The sequence below is a fragment of the Aedes albopictus genome, chromosome 3, assembly GCF_035046485.1.
Source record: "Aedes albopictus strain Foshan chromosome 3, AalbF5, whole genome shotgun sequence".
Classification (NCBI taxonomy): Eukaryota; Metazoa; Arthropoda; class Insecta; order Diptera; family Culicidae; genus Aedes; species Aedes albopictus.
The window spans coordinates 189,845,977-189,864,880 of NC_085138.1; the positions used below are offsets into that span (position 1 = coordinate 189,845,977).

An 18,904-nucleotide genomic window follows, 5' to 3' on the forward strand; every position below is an offset into this window, starting at 1 on the left:
CATAATGTAACTATTTGATTGATGGAAGAAAAGTAGGCCGTTACGACACCAAAAAGGCAAGTATAAAAATAGATATTATAGGACGGAGTAGCAAAAAATATTTTTTTGCCCGTTTCTGGGTACCGTCAAGGCGCCATTCACCGTGGGGGCTCCATTCACCGTGTGCCTTCGAATATTTTTTCATTATTTCCATATTATGATTAAATGATATGACAATTTCCCTTCAATTTCAACAATACAACACTAATGTATTGTTACCATGTCAAAACGCTCATTAGAAACATTTAAAAGTATCATTTTGTCACTAAAGTGTGTTTAAATGAAGCGGGTTTCTGCTCGTTCACTGCATTCATAGTGAAAAAACGAAAACTGCGCTAAGGTGATTTAAGCGTTAAACTAAATGTAGTAACGTTTTTATTCCACCAAGAAGCAATTAAACTCACATATGAGGTATGTATTTTGCATTACCGAAGTAAGTTTAACAAGAAAGTACGATTACTCGTACTTTTTAATTGAAACAAAAAGGCACGGTGAATGGGTACCCTAAAAATCAATGGTCTCCATTCACCGTGCCCCATATTGTCCCATATATCTAGAAAAAATCGAAAATTTGAACAAGCGTTTTTCTAATAAAATCTTGCAAGTTATTACTTGAAATGAATTTAAACGAAGAAAATTCCCTTGGCTGGGTTGTTTTGATCATTTTTAAACAAAGTAGAATAAAATTTCTCAAACACGGTGAATGGGTCCCTACTACCACGGTGAATGGTGACCTACCACGGAATTAGGCGACCCTACTACCTTTTACTAATTGTACTATATCACCAAATTTTGTGAAAAATTTTCTACTTCTGTGGATATTGCTTCAATTTTAACCTATAATGAAGGCAATTAAAAGCGGCACCAACAATGTTTATAAGACTAGTGTCAAATGACAGCCCTTATTTGCCCCGAATCGTCTTAGATCCACGGTGAATGGTGCCTTGACGGTATCATCAACTGAGAAAAAGACATGGAGTTCATGCAAATCGAATTCCAAAAACGTATGAATTAAATCGATTGTTCTAAACAGCGTTTCTAATCGCAATGAAGTACACTTTCAAATATTCATGCTGCATGAAAGCTACGCTCAATGTGGGGTTCAAAACCCTTGTGTAAACTAAATACGATATTACTAAGATCGATTTCACAAATGAAAATTTTTAATGTGGTTTTTAATAAACCTTATTACTTGAGGAGCTATTTATTTCCGTATAAAATAACACACATTTAAGCTCTTTTCGCTGTTTTGAGTTTTGATAAATTTACTCATGAAACAAGTTTTATGTTACTCAAAAAAATCATGACTTGTGAGAATTTTGGCAACAAATTTTAATTCGGGACTCCGATTTTAACTAATTAGGGTGTTTTAACATTTTATTTATATATTTATTTATTTGTATTAACCCAACTGACTTTACAGTCTTATTGAATAATCTAATCCTATATAAGATTAACAGCGTACAAATGCATTCTATTTAATCACCTCATACATATTCAATAAACAACGAAAAATAACAACAATAATTATTACATAAATTATCCAAATGGTTCAAACAATAAACGTACAATTGATGATGTTTAAGGCTTCCAAGTATTCCTTTGACGGTGTTCAAATTCTCGATATTCAATTCCAACGGGTCAAGTAGACGGTTGCATTGCTAGATCCTTCCATCTCCATTTCAGCGTTATTTTGAATGAAATATACTCCAGTAGCCGGTAATTAGTTCGTCTGGAATCTAATTTCACTACGCTTAAACAGTCTGTAGTCGGGACTCCCAGGCATCTAGAAACCATAGTCGTAATATCACTCTCTGAAGTGGCGTTGCCGATGTTGGTCAACAGCAACGAAAAACAGCGATCATCCAGTATTGTTTGCCTGTCATCGCTTTGCTCTATTCGATCGTTCTGATTTCGTTCCCCTTCGTAGCCGTAGGTTTCGTTTGTTCCGTTTTGCATCACAGAACTGATGGGAGTCGAATGGCGTATAGACACGTTTGCTGATGAGTTATCATTCACAGTGGTTCGCTGCAGAGTATCTAAAATTACTGATACCTCGGCTTTCAGTTCAGCTATATCCGAATGTATCCCATGTAACACAACTTGTTACAATAGTGTATATCTATATATATAAAAATGAGTTTGACTTCCCTTTGAGGCAACAAAAGTCACGAACGGCTGAACAGATCAGAATGAATCTTGCATGGTCAGATTCGAATTCGTGGTGGCCGTGTTTATATGTAAAAAAAAGTTAGGAAAATGAACTAAAAATATAAGAAAATAGACAAAATGCTGATTTTATATGACCTGGGAGGAAATCAGCACGATCGAATTGAAACCAATCTAGAGTGCGGTGCTATTTTGAGCTCAACAGTTGTCAAACCACCACAAGACGGCAAGACAAAGTTTGCTGGGACTGCTAGTATTACATATTTCAAACAAACGTCCATGTTTTGTTTCATATATCTCTCTCTCTCTCTCTCTTCTTGGCGTAACGTCCTCATTGGGACAAAGCCTGCTTCTCAGCTTAGTGTTCTATGAGCACTTCCACAGTTATTAACTGAGAGCTTCCTCTGCCAATGACCATTTTGCATGCGTATATCGTGTGGCAGGCACGAAGATACTCTATGCCCAAGGAAGTCAAGGAAATTTACTTTACGAAAAGATCCTGGACCGACCGGGAATCGAACCCGTCACCCTCAGCATGGTCATGCTGAATACCCGTGCGTTTACCGCCTCGGCTATATGGGCCTCCAAAAAAAGTAATGGATACATTTCTTATAAATTGATGTGCAGTAGTGCTCCATTACTAGAATTTTATATGCAATTCAATATGGGAAACGTATTTTCGTACACTTATATCACCGAAAAAGCGCAAAAAATGGCGGCTTTTAAAACATCTTTGATGTTACTAAAGATGTTTTTCAATACATTCTTATAACATATAATTATCTACTGAAACAGAAACATCGTAAGAACGTTGTTTTTTTTTGTAGTAAACACATCAAAATTTATCAAACGCACAATGTGCAAATTAATGTGACACTGATTGTGCTATTTCGTAATGGTTCAGAATAAATCTCCAGCCAGATATTTTATTTGTAAATGTCCATCACGACGTTTGGTCACTATGACTTAATTTCATGTGCCGTTAAAAATTTATTGTGAAACATATACTTAGTATGGGACAAACATCGAATCCTCGCTCCAATCGACTTTTTTGAATCCATTTAGGTCCCATTTGAACTGTACAAAATTTCAGCGCAATCGGTGAAACTATAATTTAGCGCAAGCGGTTCAAAGTTTTCATAGGATTTACTATGGGAAAAGTTACACTTTCAGATAAAAAATCCCAGAGGTCGCTCCTTTTCCCCTTAATTCAAATCGATCAATGCTTCTTGTAGAAAAATCATTTATGAAACTTTCCTTCGAAGACCGCAAAACGATTGGATGCTTGTGGAAAAAGTTATAGATTTATTACCAATTAGTGATCGAACGAACGGCTTTTTGTTTTGTTTTATTAGCAGCACTGTAGCTGCTGCCTTGGCTGCTGCTGTTTCTGGGGGTGGTGATGCCTCCCGCCACCCCATGCAACAACGGCAGCAGCAGTGCTGCTGATAAAACAAAACAAAAAGCCATTCGTTGGATTACTAATCGGTAATAAATCAATAACTTTTTCCACAAGCATCCAATCGTTTTGCGGTCTTCGAAGGAAAGTTTCGTTAATGTTATTTCTACAAGAAGCATTGATCGATTTAAATTAAGGAGACAAAAGGCGACCTCTGGGATTTTTTGTTTGAAAGTGCAACTTTTCCCATAGTAAATCCTATGCAAACTTTGAACCTCTTGCGCTAAATTATAGTTTCACCGATTGCGCTGAAATTTTGTACAGTTCATATGGGGCCTAAATGGGATCTAAAAAGTCGACTGGAGCGAGGATTTATTTTTTTCATACAAGCGTGTCCCACACTAATATACATTCACTTCTCATAAATTGATTCGCTTCCCGACTAGGCGAACATAACAAAATTATATCAAAATATGTTATTATGTTACACAGATTTTTTCTAACATAGGCAGTTATAATTTAGATGCAGGATGTTGTTAAAATAACAAAAATTCTAACTGAAAATCATAAGGGTTCTAACAAAAGTGTATCAGAGTTTGTTACAAATATATCAAAAATATATCAAGCCCTGTTTTAAGTTTTTGATAAAATATATCAAATTTATAATACAGTTTGATATTTTCAATTAGGGTAAAAATCAAATAGGGTAAAAACTAAATTTTTATACTCATTTTTGGGTAATTATTTAAAGTGTGTTATTCTATTTTTAGAAAATAATAGGTCACATAAAAAAAACTTTCGATTTCATTATAAAACTTACAAACCCGGACGGGAGTTGAACCAATAATCCTGCCATCGTTAATTTTCAGTCGCCTTTACCAATGAGGCTATCACAGCATCTGAAGTGAGTGGCGAAAGAAGCTTTACTGGTTCTACGTATTGCCAGTTTCCCTATTCCCCCATCTCTTGTTTGTCAGTCGCAGAACAAAAATAGACAGAGATTTGAATGCCAGATCAAACAATGAACCTCTCTCTCGTACCAACAGCGCTATCGCGGTGCGCAGACATGCGCACTGCAACATTAATAACAGTGGTGGCGTGCGCATGGCCCGTCGTCGTTTGTTGAACAAAGAGAACGACGAAAAAATAGTCAGTCGACTATTTATGATTGAGCTTCGTCATGGGGTGCCTTCTGGCGGCGTCAAAGTTGCTGTAGTCGTGATTCTTTACGGATGGAGATGATTTAATTTATTTTTTTTTCTTTGCGCTGTGAGACCGACGATCATACACGTACCTACGTGAGCGAAGGTAAAATGTGGCTTTGTTTTAATTGATCACAATTATATCATAGGCTGATATGATAACTTTTGCAGATGTTATTTAGTTTTATTCTAAGATTTAGATTATTTTTAGAAATGAAAAAGTTGACATAATGTCAAAGCAAATATGGTCGAATGATAATAGGTCGTTGTTACAAAAAACTGTTCCGTAGTTCGGTGTTTCCGTAAACTCGACTGGAAAAAAACTTTTATTTTGAACAATCCAATTCAATAAACTGAAATCAACTTACAAATTAGTTTCTAAACTATCCGATTGATCCAATCAGCCTTCCAGTGTCGATTTATGAGGCAGTTGTGAGGTTAGATACCTAGCTATGAACAAGATTGTCAAATTAGCTGTATTTCATTGGCTATTTACTCCGTACTTACTATCCCGTACTAATTTAGTTTATAATTTAGCGTTTAGGGACACTTTAGGCTTGCAATTTTAAGAATGATTAGATACATGTTCAAGTGTTGTTTGTGTGTTGCATGATCATAGATTAAGTAGCTAAATAAGAACACAATTAACATTCCACAAACCTTGAACTTACTGAAACTAACTACTAAGAATTCATGTGATCTTGTTCAATAATTATTATAGTATAAGATTGCATAGAAACGAATAATATTAAGATTAGGCTTCTTCATTAGCCGTACGACTTCACGTGATATCGATTCGCTTTTTGTTATCGTCGGCTATTATCACTTCGGCATGCTACATACAAGTCATCGTTGACATTGACATTGAAAAGACATGTGTCAATGCGGCGCAGATCCAAAGGGCCTATTGCCTGTAATCCGCAACAGTCGTAATAAAAAAAAAGTTTAAATAGAGAAATGCAATGATCAATTGAGCAGAATTATCATTCACATTTGTATTGTTTAGGATTATTTAGTACCGCATTTGCTATCTCCACGCTCAATAACATCCATTACTTCTTAATACATAGTCTGTTCGGTACTTTTTGACGTTATAATTAGAAGTTAGAATAGCAGTACTGTTAATATGATATACAACTATCTTTACTCAATTTTGAGATTTAAAAAAAACTCGTGTTTAGGTTTCTTCTTTTTTCCGTGTAGATGTTTCGCGCTTTGAAGCTACAAATTCTAGTTAATCTAAAAGTTTAAAAGTTAGTCTAAAAGAATTGGGAGTCGATTTCTTTTTTTATGACATTTTACACTAAGAGTGCATTCGCGTCAAAATTGGGAATCGTGGAAAAGTGTTAGGAATTTGCACCGTAACGGGACTGGGATATTAAATGAAGGAAATACTTAGATTAAACATATCAGCAGCTATGATACTATATTGACTCAAAAAATGAATTTGAAGCATTGAGTAAAATAAAAAATACATAAGAGTCTGATAAAATTAGTAGAAGGTGCAATGCCTTTATTTTTTACTCAATAATATGATGCAGCAGTCAATAAACTTAAGAAGATAAATAAAGTAATAGTTATTGCTGTTGGCATTCGAAATGCAAATATCAAATACGGGAACACCAAAAGATGTGAAAACTTGAACAAACTTAATAGGAGTTCCCATTAACGAAACAGCTGCTACTATATAGTACAATTCGTAATACTAACAAATCCACAAACCAGCAGCGCCTTGAAGGCCGTTATGCGATATCATTACAGCTAGAAGCTGTACTAAAGGAACTGTTTGTAAACTAACACGGCTTGTCGTGTCTACTATACAGTACGTGTTCATTGATTTTGAAGTACACTGAAGTTTTTTTTTACGCGGTTTTTTTACACGGTTTTTTTTAAAAACCGCGTTATTTCAAAAAACCTCGTAAAAAACCGCGTTATTTCAAAACCCGTCGTAAAAAACCGAGTTTTTTCAAAAACACGCGCAAAATAGTCAGGATTACATCTAACGTGACTTGATTTTTTTGGACTTTTTTTACGACGTTATTTGAAATAACGCGGTCTTTTTACGACGGTTCTTGAAATAACGCGGTTTTTTACGACGTTTTTTGAAATAACGCGGTTTTTTTTACGCGGTACCATTACCGTCGTAAAAAAAACTTCAGTGTAATCATTACGGAACATGTTTCCCGAGAGACCATGTCTTTTCAATACGCTAACTCCAACTCCGATATTAGAATAGAGGGGGTTAGAAACAAAGGGATGTAAGTGACAAAACGCCACTTTTGAGTAAATGAGGTTTGAAGTTTTTCATCAATTTTTCATCCCATGTTCCAGAAAATTTGTACTTTTGGTAATACCGCATGACCCAACCGTTCTATTCGCATAATCAATAATAAGAATAGTTTCTTATTTTAACGAGTCGAAGTTCACTCAAATCGGTTTAAAGTTGGAAAAAATAAGAGTACCTTTTAGTTTTGAGAGTACTCGGATACGCTTCCGGCATTCTGCGCAGTAAAAAAAACAGACAAAAAACGAATACATAATATTTTTATTTTTATTTTTTGTAATGTACTTAAAATTTAAAATTATTTCATATTCTGATATAATTGTGTTATTTTTCCAACGAATCATTTTATTCAGTTGTAAAAATAACAAAGTTTTAACAGAGTTTGTTTTGAATTATTTATAACAAAATTAGTTACAAAAGATTATAATATATTTTGTTATAATTTAGTTCGAAAAAGTAATAAACAGCCCATGTCATAACAAAATTATAACATAATTTGTTAGTCATATCACAATGAGATATAATTACGATATATTCTTGTTATGATCCTCTAGTCGGGTTTCCATTGGATTTGAAACAAGAGGGAGGTATTCTTTGATTTCTCTGATTTGTGCCTGATTTTGGTACAAATTTTCAGACATGCAACATGGTGGCTTCGGAACACAGTACCGTCAGGATGTTTCGGAATGTTATTTTCAATTATGATGTATTAATGCTGTCCCGACTAGAAAAATATATCAAGTTTATAACACATTGTGTTATGATGATATGAATTTTTAATATAACTTATTTTGTTATAAACTAGATGCAGGATGATGTTAAAATAACTAAAACTGTAACAAAAAGTACACCAGTCTTATCAAAATAATAACCTATTTTATTATAATCAGAACAAAATTATAACATAGTATGATATAAATTTGAGCTTCAAGAAAACTCGTTTCTATCATATTTTGATACAATTGTGTAAAATGATGTTCTGAATGTCAAAGAATCAGAACTAAATTATTTTACAATGAGTTATTGAACACCATTTATAACATAATAGGGGGATTCACTTAACAGCGTAAACTGATTAAACTGATTAAACGTCGCGATCACCAAGGCAATCTTTGATTATTTCATTCGCAAAATCATGAAACATTTCAAATAAGCAGAAAATCATGGCTTACGCAGCAATTTAATCTGTTTAGTGAGTACCCCTAATATGATACAATTGAGTTATAATTTTTTTAAACACCAATGATGTTAAACATGATTATATCACAATGAGTTATACTTATCATGGTTTGTTATAATTATGTTATATTTTTGTTAGAATCTTCTAGTCGGGGTGCTTTTAGAGTGTAAAAATTGTTATTAGTAAGGGAATTATTTCATTTTATAATTTTAAACATTTTTCTAGATGAATAATTATTGGGAGAAAAAATTGTAGATTAACAAACGGCTATATATGAAAATTTTGAAATGAAACTTTTTAGCCGGCACTGTAATTTGTCTGGCCTGTAAGAGAATAATTTAAAACATTATTAATACGTTCAAATTACATCTGTTATACATCTCAATACCATGTTTGTAAATTATCACTTGAATCGATTGGATTACGTAGAAAAAACATCAAAGTAACATATTTCAAACATCTATTTCCAAATAGCATACAACGATGAGGTTTTGGATACGTGTTTTGAACATTAGTACAACAATAACCAAATTAGAGATCAGTTCTTGGAGCGAATATGGCTGAATTAATTTCAAAAATTGCGTGGGATAAAAAATAGTGTGAAAACTGGATTTTGAGTGAGATTTAGCCGCCATGTAAATATCTAAAGTGGTTATAAGGTGACGGGAGGCTGACTTTTAAGTGACACTCATCGATGGCTTCCAACTTGTGAGACATTCATGCCTATAGTGGCCAATCTTGCTTGCGTTTATGTTTATTTCCTTGTGTTCGTCTTTTTACAACCTCGTAGCGAGGTAAGTAACCACAAATCATAAAATATTGGTGTTGGATGCAATTTTAGCTGCTATCATAGTTGCCTTGTATTTTTCAAGTGCAAGAGGTGTTTCCTAAATATTGCTTAAGTGAGAGAATGGACAGCGACGCGACAATCTCAAACATTAACGTATTTAATACGTAAAAATAACGTATACGCAACATATTTGATCACAAAGGTTATCACTGTGTGCTGCTGATGTTTTACATATCATCTTCAATTAGAAGATGACCATGGTACAAAAATATTGTGTAACCAACGTAAAATTTACTTTATTATAACTTGTAGTGAGGTGATAATCATTCCCGGTAGCTTGTTTTTGTCAAACATAGATAAACCATGATTTCAACAAAAGATGTGTACAGATACGATTATAGTACTGTACTATGACATCTTTTTCAAATTCCATTTCCAAAGATGTTTTCTGTGTTACTTGGGATTTCACTTGTTGTATCCACGGGAGCTGGCGACTTAAAATGGGCGTTTCGCCAATCGTCAAAAGCCGGTAGACATTCTGTGCACATCCATAACATACCTTGCGTTCGGTTTCGCAGTTGTTCTTTGCTCATATCGATGCATGATATGCGAAATGAACCACCACAAGGACCACTGCACACAGAACACAGCTTGAACTCGGTGTAAATACAAATGGAGCATTTTTTGCACTTCACATCTTTCTCGCGCACCGTTGATTTTAATTCGGACATTTCACGGTTTAAATAAGTCTTTATCGCAATACGTCCACTAGAAAACGATAGTGCTGGCAAATTTCTATAAAGTAGACGGAGTTGGAGCAATAATATCACCGGAATACTCAGGAAATAAACGTAAATATATCGGCGGAGAAATTAAACGTACGACAGTCGTTTCGGTTGTGAACTTTTTCCCGTCGTGAACATAAACGAATATTGTCGGGCCGCCACCAAACCGGACGTCGCACAAACAAGTCGCGACGCAACCCAACTCGCGACGTTTTTGAATCATGTCAGAAGTAGTGCGCATCCTTCACGTTGTTGCCAGCAACACAGCGCACTAGATGCGAAACAGTTGCGACACTTGTGGACCAAGAGAGTTGCAATTTTTGATTGAATGTCTGTCTTGATGAAACAGAACTGGCACGATGGCCCTCCGGCGAGACAGGAGTGTTGGCGTAGGCCCAATAAGCCACCCGTAAAAATCCCCATTGCGAATAACATAGGAGAAAATACGACTCGATACAATCGGCAAAGACCCACGCGACGAAATAAGGACTACGATTGGAAACTTGGAACATGGAATTGCAAGTCACTAGGTTTCGCAGGATGTGACAGGATAATCTACGACGAACTACATCCCCGCAACTTCGACATCGTGGCGTTGCAGGAACTTTGTTGGACTGAAAAGAAAGTGTGGAAAAGCGGGCATCGGGGCTACCTTCTACCAAAGCTGTGGCACCACCAATGAACTGGGAACACGATTTATAGTGTTGGGTAATATGCGACAACGTATGATCGGGTGGCAGCCGATCAACGCTAGGATGTGCATGTTGAGAGTTAAGGGCCGTTTCTTCAACTACAGCATCATCAACGTCCACTGTCCACACGAAGGGAGACCCGATGACGAGAAAGAAGCGTTCTACGCGCAGTTAGAGCAAACATACGATGGTTGCTCGCCGCGTGACGTGAAAATCGTTGTCGGCGACATGAACGCGCAGGTAGGAAGGGAGGAAATGTACAGACCGGTAATCGGGCAAAACAGCCTGCACGCCGTATCGAATGATAACGGCCAGCGATGCGTAAACTTTGCAGCCTCCCGTGGTATGGTAGTCCGAAGCACCTTCTTTCCCCGCAAAGATATCCACAAAGCCACCTGGAGATCACCCGACCACCAAACAGAAAACCAAATCGACCACGTTCTAATCGACGGTAAATTCTTCTCGGATATAACCAACGTCCGCACATACCGCAGTGCGAATATAGATTCGGATCACTACTTAGTCGCTGTATGCATGCGCTCAAAACTTTCGACAGTTACACTGTTGAAAATGCTTTGACATCCATGTGCACAACAGAACATGTGCTCGATGAACAAATTGAGATTTGAAATTATGAAAAGAAATGCACGTACTCCGGTGAGACTCGAACTCACGACTCCCAATTCGCTAGACGGGCGCTTCTATTCCTTCAAGCTACGGAGTCACTCGACTATCTCCGTCGCCAGCAGGCCTAGAACTGAACTCGATTCCACAATCGCACATGGTTATCTTCTTTTCACAATCCAAACCCCCTTCGGATGGGATTAGATGAACATCTAACACATTGTCTGTTGTGTACATGTATGTCAAAGCGGGAGAGGAAGTTATTTTTAATTGTCGAGAGCTTCGGGCACTGCCTTCCAATCACTTATTGGTATGGCAATTAGTGTGCAGTCGGACTCTCGACGGGTCGGTCCTCGGCCGACCGAATACGGTAAGGGTGACCGTAGCACCTTACAAATGTCAATTTCTTGATTTTGCTTTGGCTGACCAAGCCATGTGGGAAATTACACTGTTGAAAATGCTTTGACATCCATGTGCACAACAGAACATGTGCTCGATGAACAAATTGAGATTTGAAATTATGAAAAGAAATCCACGTACTCCGGTGAGACTCGAACTCACGACTCCCAATTCGCTAGACGGGCGCTTCTATTCCTTCAAGCTACGGAGTCACTCGACTATCTCCGTCGCCAGCAGGCCTAGAACTGAACTCGATTCCACAATCGCACATGGTTATCTTCTTTTCACAATCCAAACCCCCTTCGGATGGGATTAGATGAACATCTAACACATTGTCTGTTGTGTACATGTATGTCAAAGCGGGAGAGGAAGTTATTTTTAATTGTCGAGAGCTTCGGGCACTGCCTTCCAATCACTTATTGGTATGGCAATTAGTGTGCAGTCGGACTCTCGACGGGTCGGTCCTCGGCCGACCGAATACGGTAAGGGTGACCGTAGCACCTTACAAATGTCAATTTCTTGATTTTGCTTTGGCTGACCAAGCCATGTGGGAAATTACACTGTTGAAAATGCTTTGACATCCATGTGCACAACAGAACATGTGCTCGATGAACAAATTGAGATTTGAAATTATGAAAAGAAATCCACGTACTCCGGTGAGACTCGAACTCACGACTCCCAATTCGCTAGACGGGCGCTTCTATTCCTTCAAGCTACGGAGTCACTCGACTATAGAGATAGTCGAGTGACTCCGTAGCTTGAAGGAATAGAAGCGCCCGTCTAGCGAATTGGGAGTCGTGAGTTCGAGTCTCACCGGAGTACGTGGATTTCTTTTCATAATTTCAAATCTCAATTTGTTCATCGAGCACATGTTCTGTTGTGCACATGGATGTCAAAGCATTTTCAACAGTGTAATTTCCCACATGGCTTGGTCAGCCAAAGCAAAATCAAGAAATTGACATTTCGACAGTTATCACCACGCGTCGAAGTCGAACGCCGCGGCTCAACATCGAGCAACTTCGTAACGTAGAAGTGGCTCAAGACTACGCGCAGCAGTTAGCAGTGGCCCTACCAACGGAAGAGCAGCTTGGCGCAGCTACACTTGAAGATGGCTGGAGGGACATACGATCCGCCATAGGTAGTACCTCGGCTACAGCACTAGGCTTCGTGACTCCGAATCACAGAAACGACTGGTACAACGGCGAATGTGAACAGTTGAAAAACGAGAAGAATGCAGCATGGGCGAGAATGCTGCAACACCGTACGAGAGCGAATGAGGCACGTTACAAACAGGCGCGGAACAGGCAGAACTCAGTCTTCCGGATGAAGAAGCGCCAGCAGGAAGAACGAGATCGCGAAGCAATGGAAGAGCTGTACCACGCTAAGGACACACGAAAGTTCTACGAGAAGCTGAACCGCTCGCGCAGAGGCTTTGTGCCACAAGCCGACAAGTGCCGAGATAATCACGGGAATATTCTCACGAGCGAGCGTGAGGTAGTCGAGTGGTGGCGGCAGCATTACGATGAGCACCTCAATGGCGACGTTGCAAGTACCGAAGGTGGCGTGGTAACAGATCTAGGAGTATGTGCACAGGACGAAAGACTTCCGGCCCCTGACCTTCAAGAGATTGAGGAGGAGGTTGGCCGGTTGAAAAACAACAAAGCCGCTGGAGCAGATCAGCTACCAAGCGAGCTTCTAAAATACGGTGGAGAAGCACTGGTAAGAGCACTACACTGGGTCATTACCAAGATTTGGGAGGAGGAAGTATTACCGGAGGAGTGGATGGAAGGTATCGTGTGTCCCATCTACAAAAAGGGCGACAAGTTGGATTGCGGGAACTACCGCGCGATCACACTACTGAGCGCTGCCTACAAGATACTCTCTCAAATTTTATGCCGCCGTCTATCACCGATTGCAAGAGAGTTCGTGGGGCAATATCAGGCTGGATTTATGGGCGAACGCGCTACAACGGACCAGATGTTCGCCATCCGCCAGGTGTTGCAGAAATGCCGCGAATACAACGTGCCCACACACCACTTGTTCATCGATTTCAAATCGGCGTATGATACAATCGATCGAGAACAGCTATGGCAGATTATGCACGAATACGGATTCCCGGATAAACTGATACGGTTGATCAAGGCGACGATGGATCGAGTGATGTGCGTAGTTCGAGTATCAGGGACACTATCGAGTCCCTTCGAATCTCGCAGAGGGTTACGGCAAGGTGATGGTCTTTCGTGCTTGCTGTTCAACATTGCTTTGGAGGGTGTAATAAGAAGAGCGGGTATAAACACGAGTGGGACGATTTTCACGAGGTCCGTTCAGCTGCTTGGTTTCGCCGATGATATTGATATTATTGCTCGTAAATTTGAGACGATGGCGGAAACGTACATCCGACTAAAGAGGGAAGCCAGGCGAATCGGATTAGTCATTAATGTGTCGAAGACAAAGTACATGATGGCAAAGGGCTCCAGGGAGGAATCACCGCGCCCGCCACCCCGAATTTATATCGACGGTGATGAAATCGAGGCGGTTGAAGAATTCGTGTACTTGGGCTCACTGGTGACCGACGACAACGACACCAGCAGAGAAATTCAGAGGCGCATTGTGGCAGGAAATCGTGCCTACTTTGGACTCCGCAGAACTCTACGATCGAATAAAGTTCGCCGTAACACGAAGTTAACCATCTACAAAACGTTGATTAGACCGGTCGTCCTCTATGGGCATGAAACATGGACCCTACGTGCAGAGGACCAACGCGCCCTTGGAGTTTTCGAACGGAAGGTGTTGCGTACCATCTACGGCGGAGTGCAGATGGAAGACGGGACCTGGAGAAGGCGAATGAACCACGAGCTGCATCAGCTGCTGGGAGAACCAACCATCGTCCATACCGCGAAAATCGGGAGGCTACGGTGGGCGGGTCACGTCATAAGGATGTCGGATAGCAACCCGACTAAAATGGTTCTCGAGAGTCATCCGACCGGTACAAGACGACGTGGAGCGCAGCGAGCTAGGTGGGTCGACCAAGTGGAGGACGATCTGCGGACCCTACGCAGAGTGCGGAACTGGAGACAAACAGCCATGGACCGAGTGGAATGGAGGCGGCTACTATGTACAGCAGAGGCCACCCCGGCCTTAGCCTGACCGGTAAGGTAAGTAAGTCTGTCTTGATTCCAACCGGATAGACAATATTATCTTATATCGACTTTTCGAACCCTCTAAGCAGAATACCCTCTTCGAATGAGTGTAATCATAACAACATAACCTTTTATGTTATGCTTTGTTCTGTTTATCCTTTAACGGAGACTTGAGTGGATAGCTGACACTGAGGAAGATTACAAGTGGTAGGTCAAACCGCGTACCTGTGAAAGGATAAGCATAACAAGGTGGAAATAAAAGGTACAAAACTGATTACACTCACTCGTTAAACGAGTATTGTTTACTTGGGTGATCAAAGTTACTCCAAATCAGAGACACCAAAAGTCAGATAAAATTCAATAAACATATGTAAAACATTTCAAACTACCGTAAAACGGGGTAACTTTGATAGTTTTTCATTGATTTTTCTTAATACTTTCCCATGTAACAGTATTTTCTCGAGTTTTATATTTTTAAAACAAGTACTGGGGTATCAGTTACCAATTGCAATTGAAAGATTCGATAATCCTAAATAATGCTAATTTAGAGAAAATTTTCCACTTTACGGAAGATTGAAAAGCTACCGCAGCTGTCAGACTGATGATTTTCACCAAGGTATCATCAGTCAGTCCAAGGATTCCTTGGATCGAGCCTTGGATACGACGCCGATGATCGTTATTTGTTTTGCTTTTCATAACATTTCACTTTGCAAGCATGCTTTGATTAGGCCAAACTTTTCAATGATTCGATGATTTTCGTTGCTGCGGTAGGACTTTGACAGCTGCGGTAGAACTCGGCGGCTACCGCAGAATGGAAAATTTTCTAAAAATCCGCAATATTTTGGGTGACTTTTAGTTTGTGCTGTTAAATCAGCACAATACTGTGAGGAAAAGGACCTGATTTGAAAATATACAATATGCCACTTTTAATACCCTTTTTGAAGCCGGTTCGTATGCAAGTGATTTATCTAAAAAAAAGTAGCTCTAGTCTTAGAAAGTTGGCATAACGCATTTCCTAACAATATTTAAATCGTTTCTCTGAATAGATCACCAGATTTAATCGTGTGCAATTCCGATGTGAATTCTTTATTTTGCGATTGGTAGAGTGTTGTTGCTCGTGTAGCCCATCGACAACAGGTAGGAGGAGGGCACCATTCACCTACACACCGTTTTGTTTTGGACCGCTTTCTTCTTCCATTATGCTTTCCTGTGGGATATCATCGATCGCCTGTGCTGCCCATTGGTGCTCTTATTCATTCACTATACTTATATTTTGCACTACAGGCGGTTTGATGATCATTCATGGACTTACACTTGAACGAAAGAGTTTTTTTTTCTATGCCGACACGTTTTGAGAACCGTTAGAAGTTTATTTTTGGCGGTGAGCATCCTCAACGTTTGAAATGTTGATTCCAGTTAGGTGCATTACGATCGTGCGATGTAATCATCAATTACGTTCAAAAGTAGGTAAAAGCACTTGCTGTACATCAACACTACCCACATCCACAAAATGGCTCAATTCTTCGCGCATACGTATCAAAAACTCAAAAAAAAAAACCTTACCTCAAGACTGTGACGTGCGGCACAAACGGTGGACTAAGTTTTGGCAAATGTCCGATACAATAGAAAGCGCTGTTTTCGTTTTCACTTGACACTTACACTAAGGGGGAAAAAGAAGTTACAACGCACCCAAAGTTCGAAACTGTATCTCCCCGCTGCGGTCGGTCACTTTCTACGTTACGTTTATTTTCACTTCTCTCGTTTTTGCCTGTACCCTGTACCTGAACACTACGTCTGTACCGAGTGGATTGCGGTTGAAGACTGACGATCGCGAATAATCGGAAGCCTTCGAAGGAATAAGTAACAAAAACGGAAGACCTGAAGAAAGGCAACGAACCGAAGATTTATAAGTCCCACACGCTTCCAAGGCGTGAAAGATGGGTCTGCGATCTTGAGTTAATCGTGCGGGGAACTGGTTGATTATATGCTTTTATTGTTACAAAATTCAAAGCTTAATGAATCGTTTTCATACTCCCTTGAATAGTTAATAACCATGCTCCCAGATTTTCTCAGAAGATGCTCGACTGATTGAGTGACGTGATATTTTCTATCACTTTTGTTTTCCCATTGACATTACACCCCTACTGGGACAAGGCTGATTTTACGAAACAGTAATATCCAAACAAAATACCTAGATCCTTATTCAATAGAAGATTCTAAAACAGTAAACAGTCATTCCGTTTGTTAATTGAGAAAATGTGAACTCATACTTGCATAGCAGATGTCCAAAATATAAAATTAACTTTCTATGATTTCAGATACCGCCAGTAGGAGTGTCATTGGGCCAAAATAGCATAGTCCATCCCTTTGTACGTCGTTACCACAATATCTTGGCTCTGAATTAATGAAGAAATTGGTAGACAAGCTTATTTTTATTGTATTTTGGATTGATTAATGTATAAATGCTTCAACTTTAATTTACACAATGATATAATTTGATGCAAAATGGTGAGTTGATCAGGAGAGCAGCCAGATTCAGAACACGGGTTCGAAACCTTACCATGATCCAATGTTACGCGCTGACCGATGCTGCCGAAATGCAAGACAAAGAGAACTTTTACAGTCAACTGAATGCTCTCGAGGATAAGATTACGAAAGGTAATATCAAGATCCTCATGGGCGACTTCAATGCGAAGGTTGGTTCCGACTTTTGGGACTATGAACACGTAATGTGACGCAATGGTCTCAAAGAAATGTTCTCGTGGAGACCTGGCAACAACGACATGTTGAGTGGGGGATCGCTCTTTCCTCATCGAGTGCACAAAGTGACATCCATGGTTTCCCGTGATGTCGTCACGGAAAATCAAATCGACCAAATCTTCATCAGCCGACAATGGAGACGGAGCCCTCTGAGTCTGAACAACCTACTGTGCACTAGATAGCATTTTCAGTCAGCTATAACATAAGGATAATAAAAAAATATTGACATGTCACTTTTGACGGAAAATCTATATTTTAGTTCAAATCACAAAAACCAAACATTTTTTTTACCGTGCATATTTTCTCCATATAGCACCAACAATTGTCTAAAACTTCGCCGAAGACACCAAATCGATCGGACAAACCGTTTTCGAAATACAATTGTTTGAAGATCAGGCCCTTCTCATAAGTAAGGCTAGATTCAAAATGGCGAACCAAGTATGCAAAACAGCGTTTTTGTTCCCCAAAAACTTGTATGCAAGGTTTCATGCAAATCAAAAAAAAAAAAAACAAAAAATAAAAACTGGAAAAATTTCCCACTTGTTCGTGGAATCGCTCATTTTGCAGTGTAGACTTCAAGTGAGTGAAGTGACGAACCCGATAATTAGAAAATATTGTGAACCGTGCGCCTCCATTGGACGTGAAAATGGCTTTTCAATTACGTGCTGCCAGTCAATGTTTTTCCATCCCAATCCATCTCCCTCCGCAACTGGGCAGTCACTAGCACACGTTTGCTTCATAAGCGGATGGTCATTGGCGTGGGTCATCGGAACCGTTTTCTCAGATCAAAGCTGTTTTTGGTTCCGTTTCGGGTCCCGAGTATCTGTGCAAAATTTTAGCTCGATCGGTTGCGTCTACATTTTGCGCATTGCAATTGAAATTTGTATGGAATTTTGTATGGGAAAACATACAGGGGATAGACAAAATGATCGGGACAGGCAAAATTTTCACTTTTCAAAAAATGTTCAATTAGCTGTAACTTTTCGAAAAATACATCAAATATTCTCAAATTTTTACTGTAACTTCTTCAACTAGTTGTGTATCAGTGGACAAAATTTGGAAAAGATCGGACAATTCTTCACGAAGTAATAACGATTTTTGAAAAATGTAAAATTATCCGATAGCCAACTTTGAGCTGTTATATCTCCGGATTCAATGAACCGAATGCAATGAAATTTTGACCATTTAAGACTTATATAATGATCTATGAAAAAACATTGACTCAACTTAATATTCTTAACACGGAAGAAAATTATAACGATTTGATTATTTTTCTAATAAAACACCAAATTATCCAAAACATCAACATCGTTACAAAATTCAAGATGCAAATTATAGTTCATTTAGTTTCCCTCTAATTGACTTATATATAAATGCGTTTTGAAGGAAAGTAACAACATAGCCGCCAATAAATTGAAAAAGTAATGAGATGCATATTAAG

General features: G+C 38.9%; 1 protein-coding gene across 1 annotated transcript in view; it reads right to left on the reverse strand.

Moving 5' to 3' along the window:
• Nucleotides 1-16,536, reverse strand: part of LOC109409024 (protein masquerade) — an 84,491-nt gene extending 67,955 nt beyond the window's left edge. Inside the window, exon 1 of the mRNA XM_062856958.1 lies at nt 16,267-16,536. The gene's annotated coding sequence lies outside the window, so the exon portion shown is untranslated. The remainder of the gene's footprint in view (nt 1-16,266) is intronic.
• Between the last annotated feature and the right edge of the window lie 2,368 nt (nt 16,537-18,904).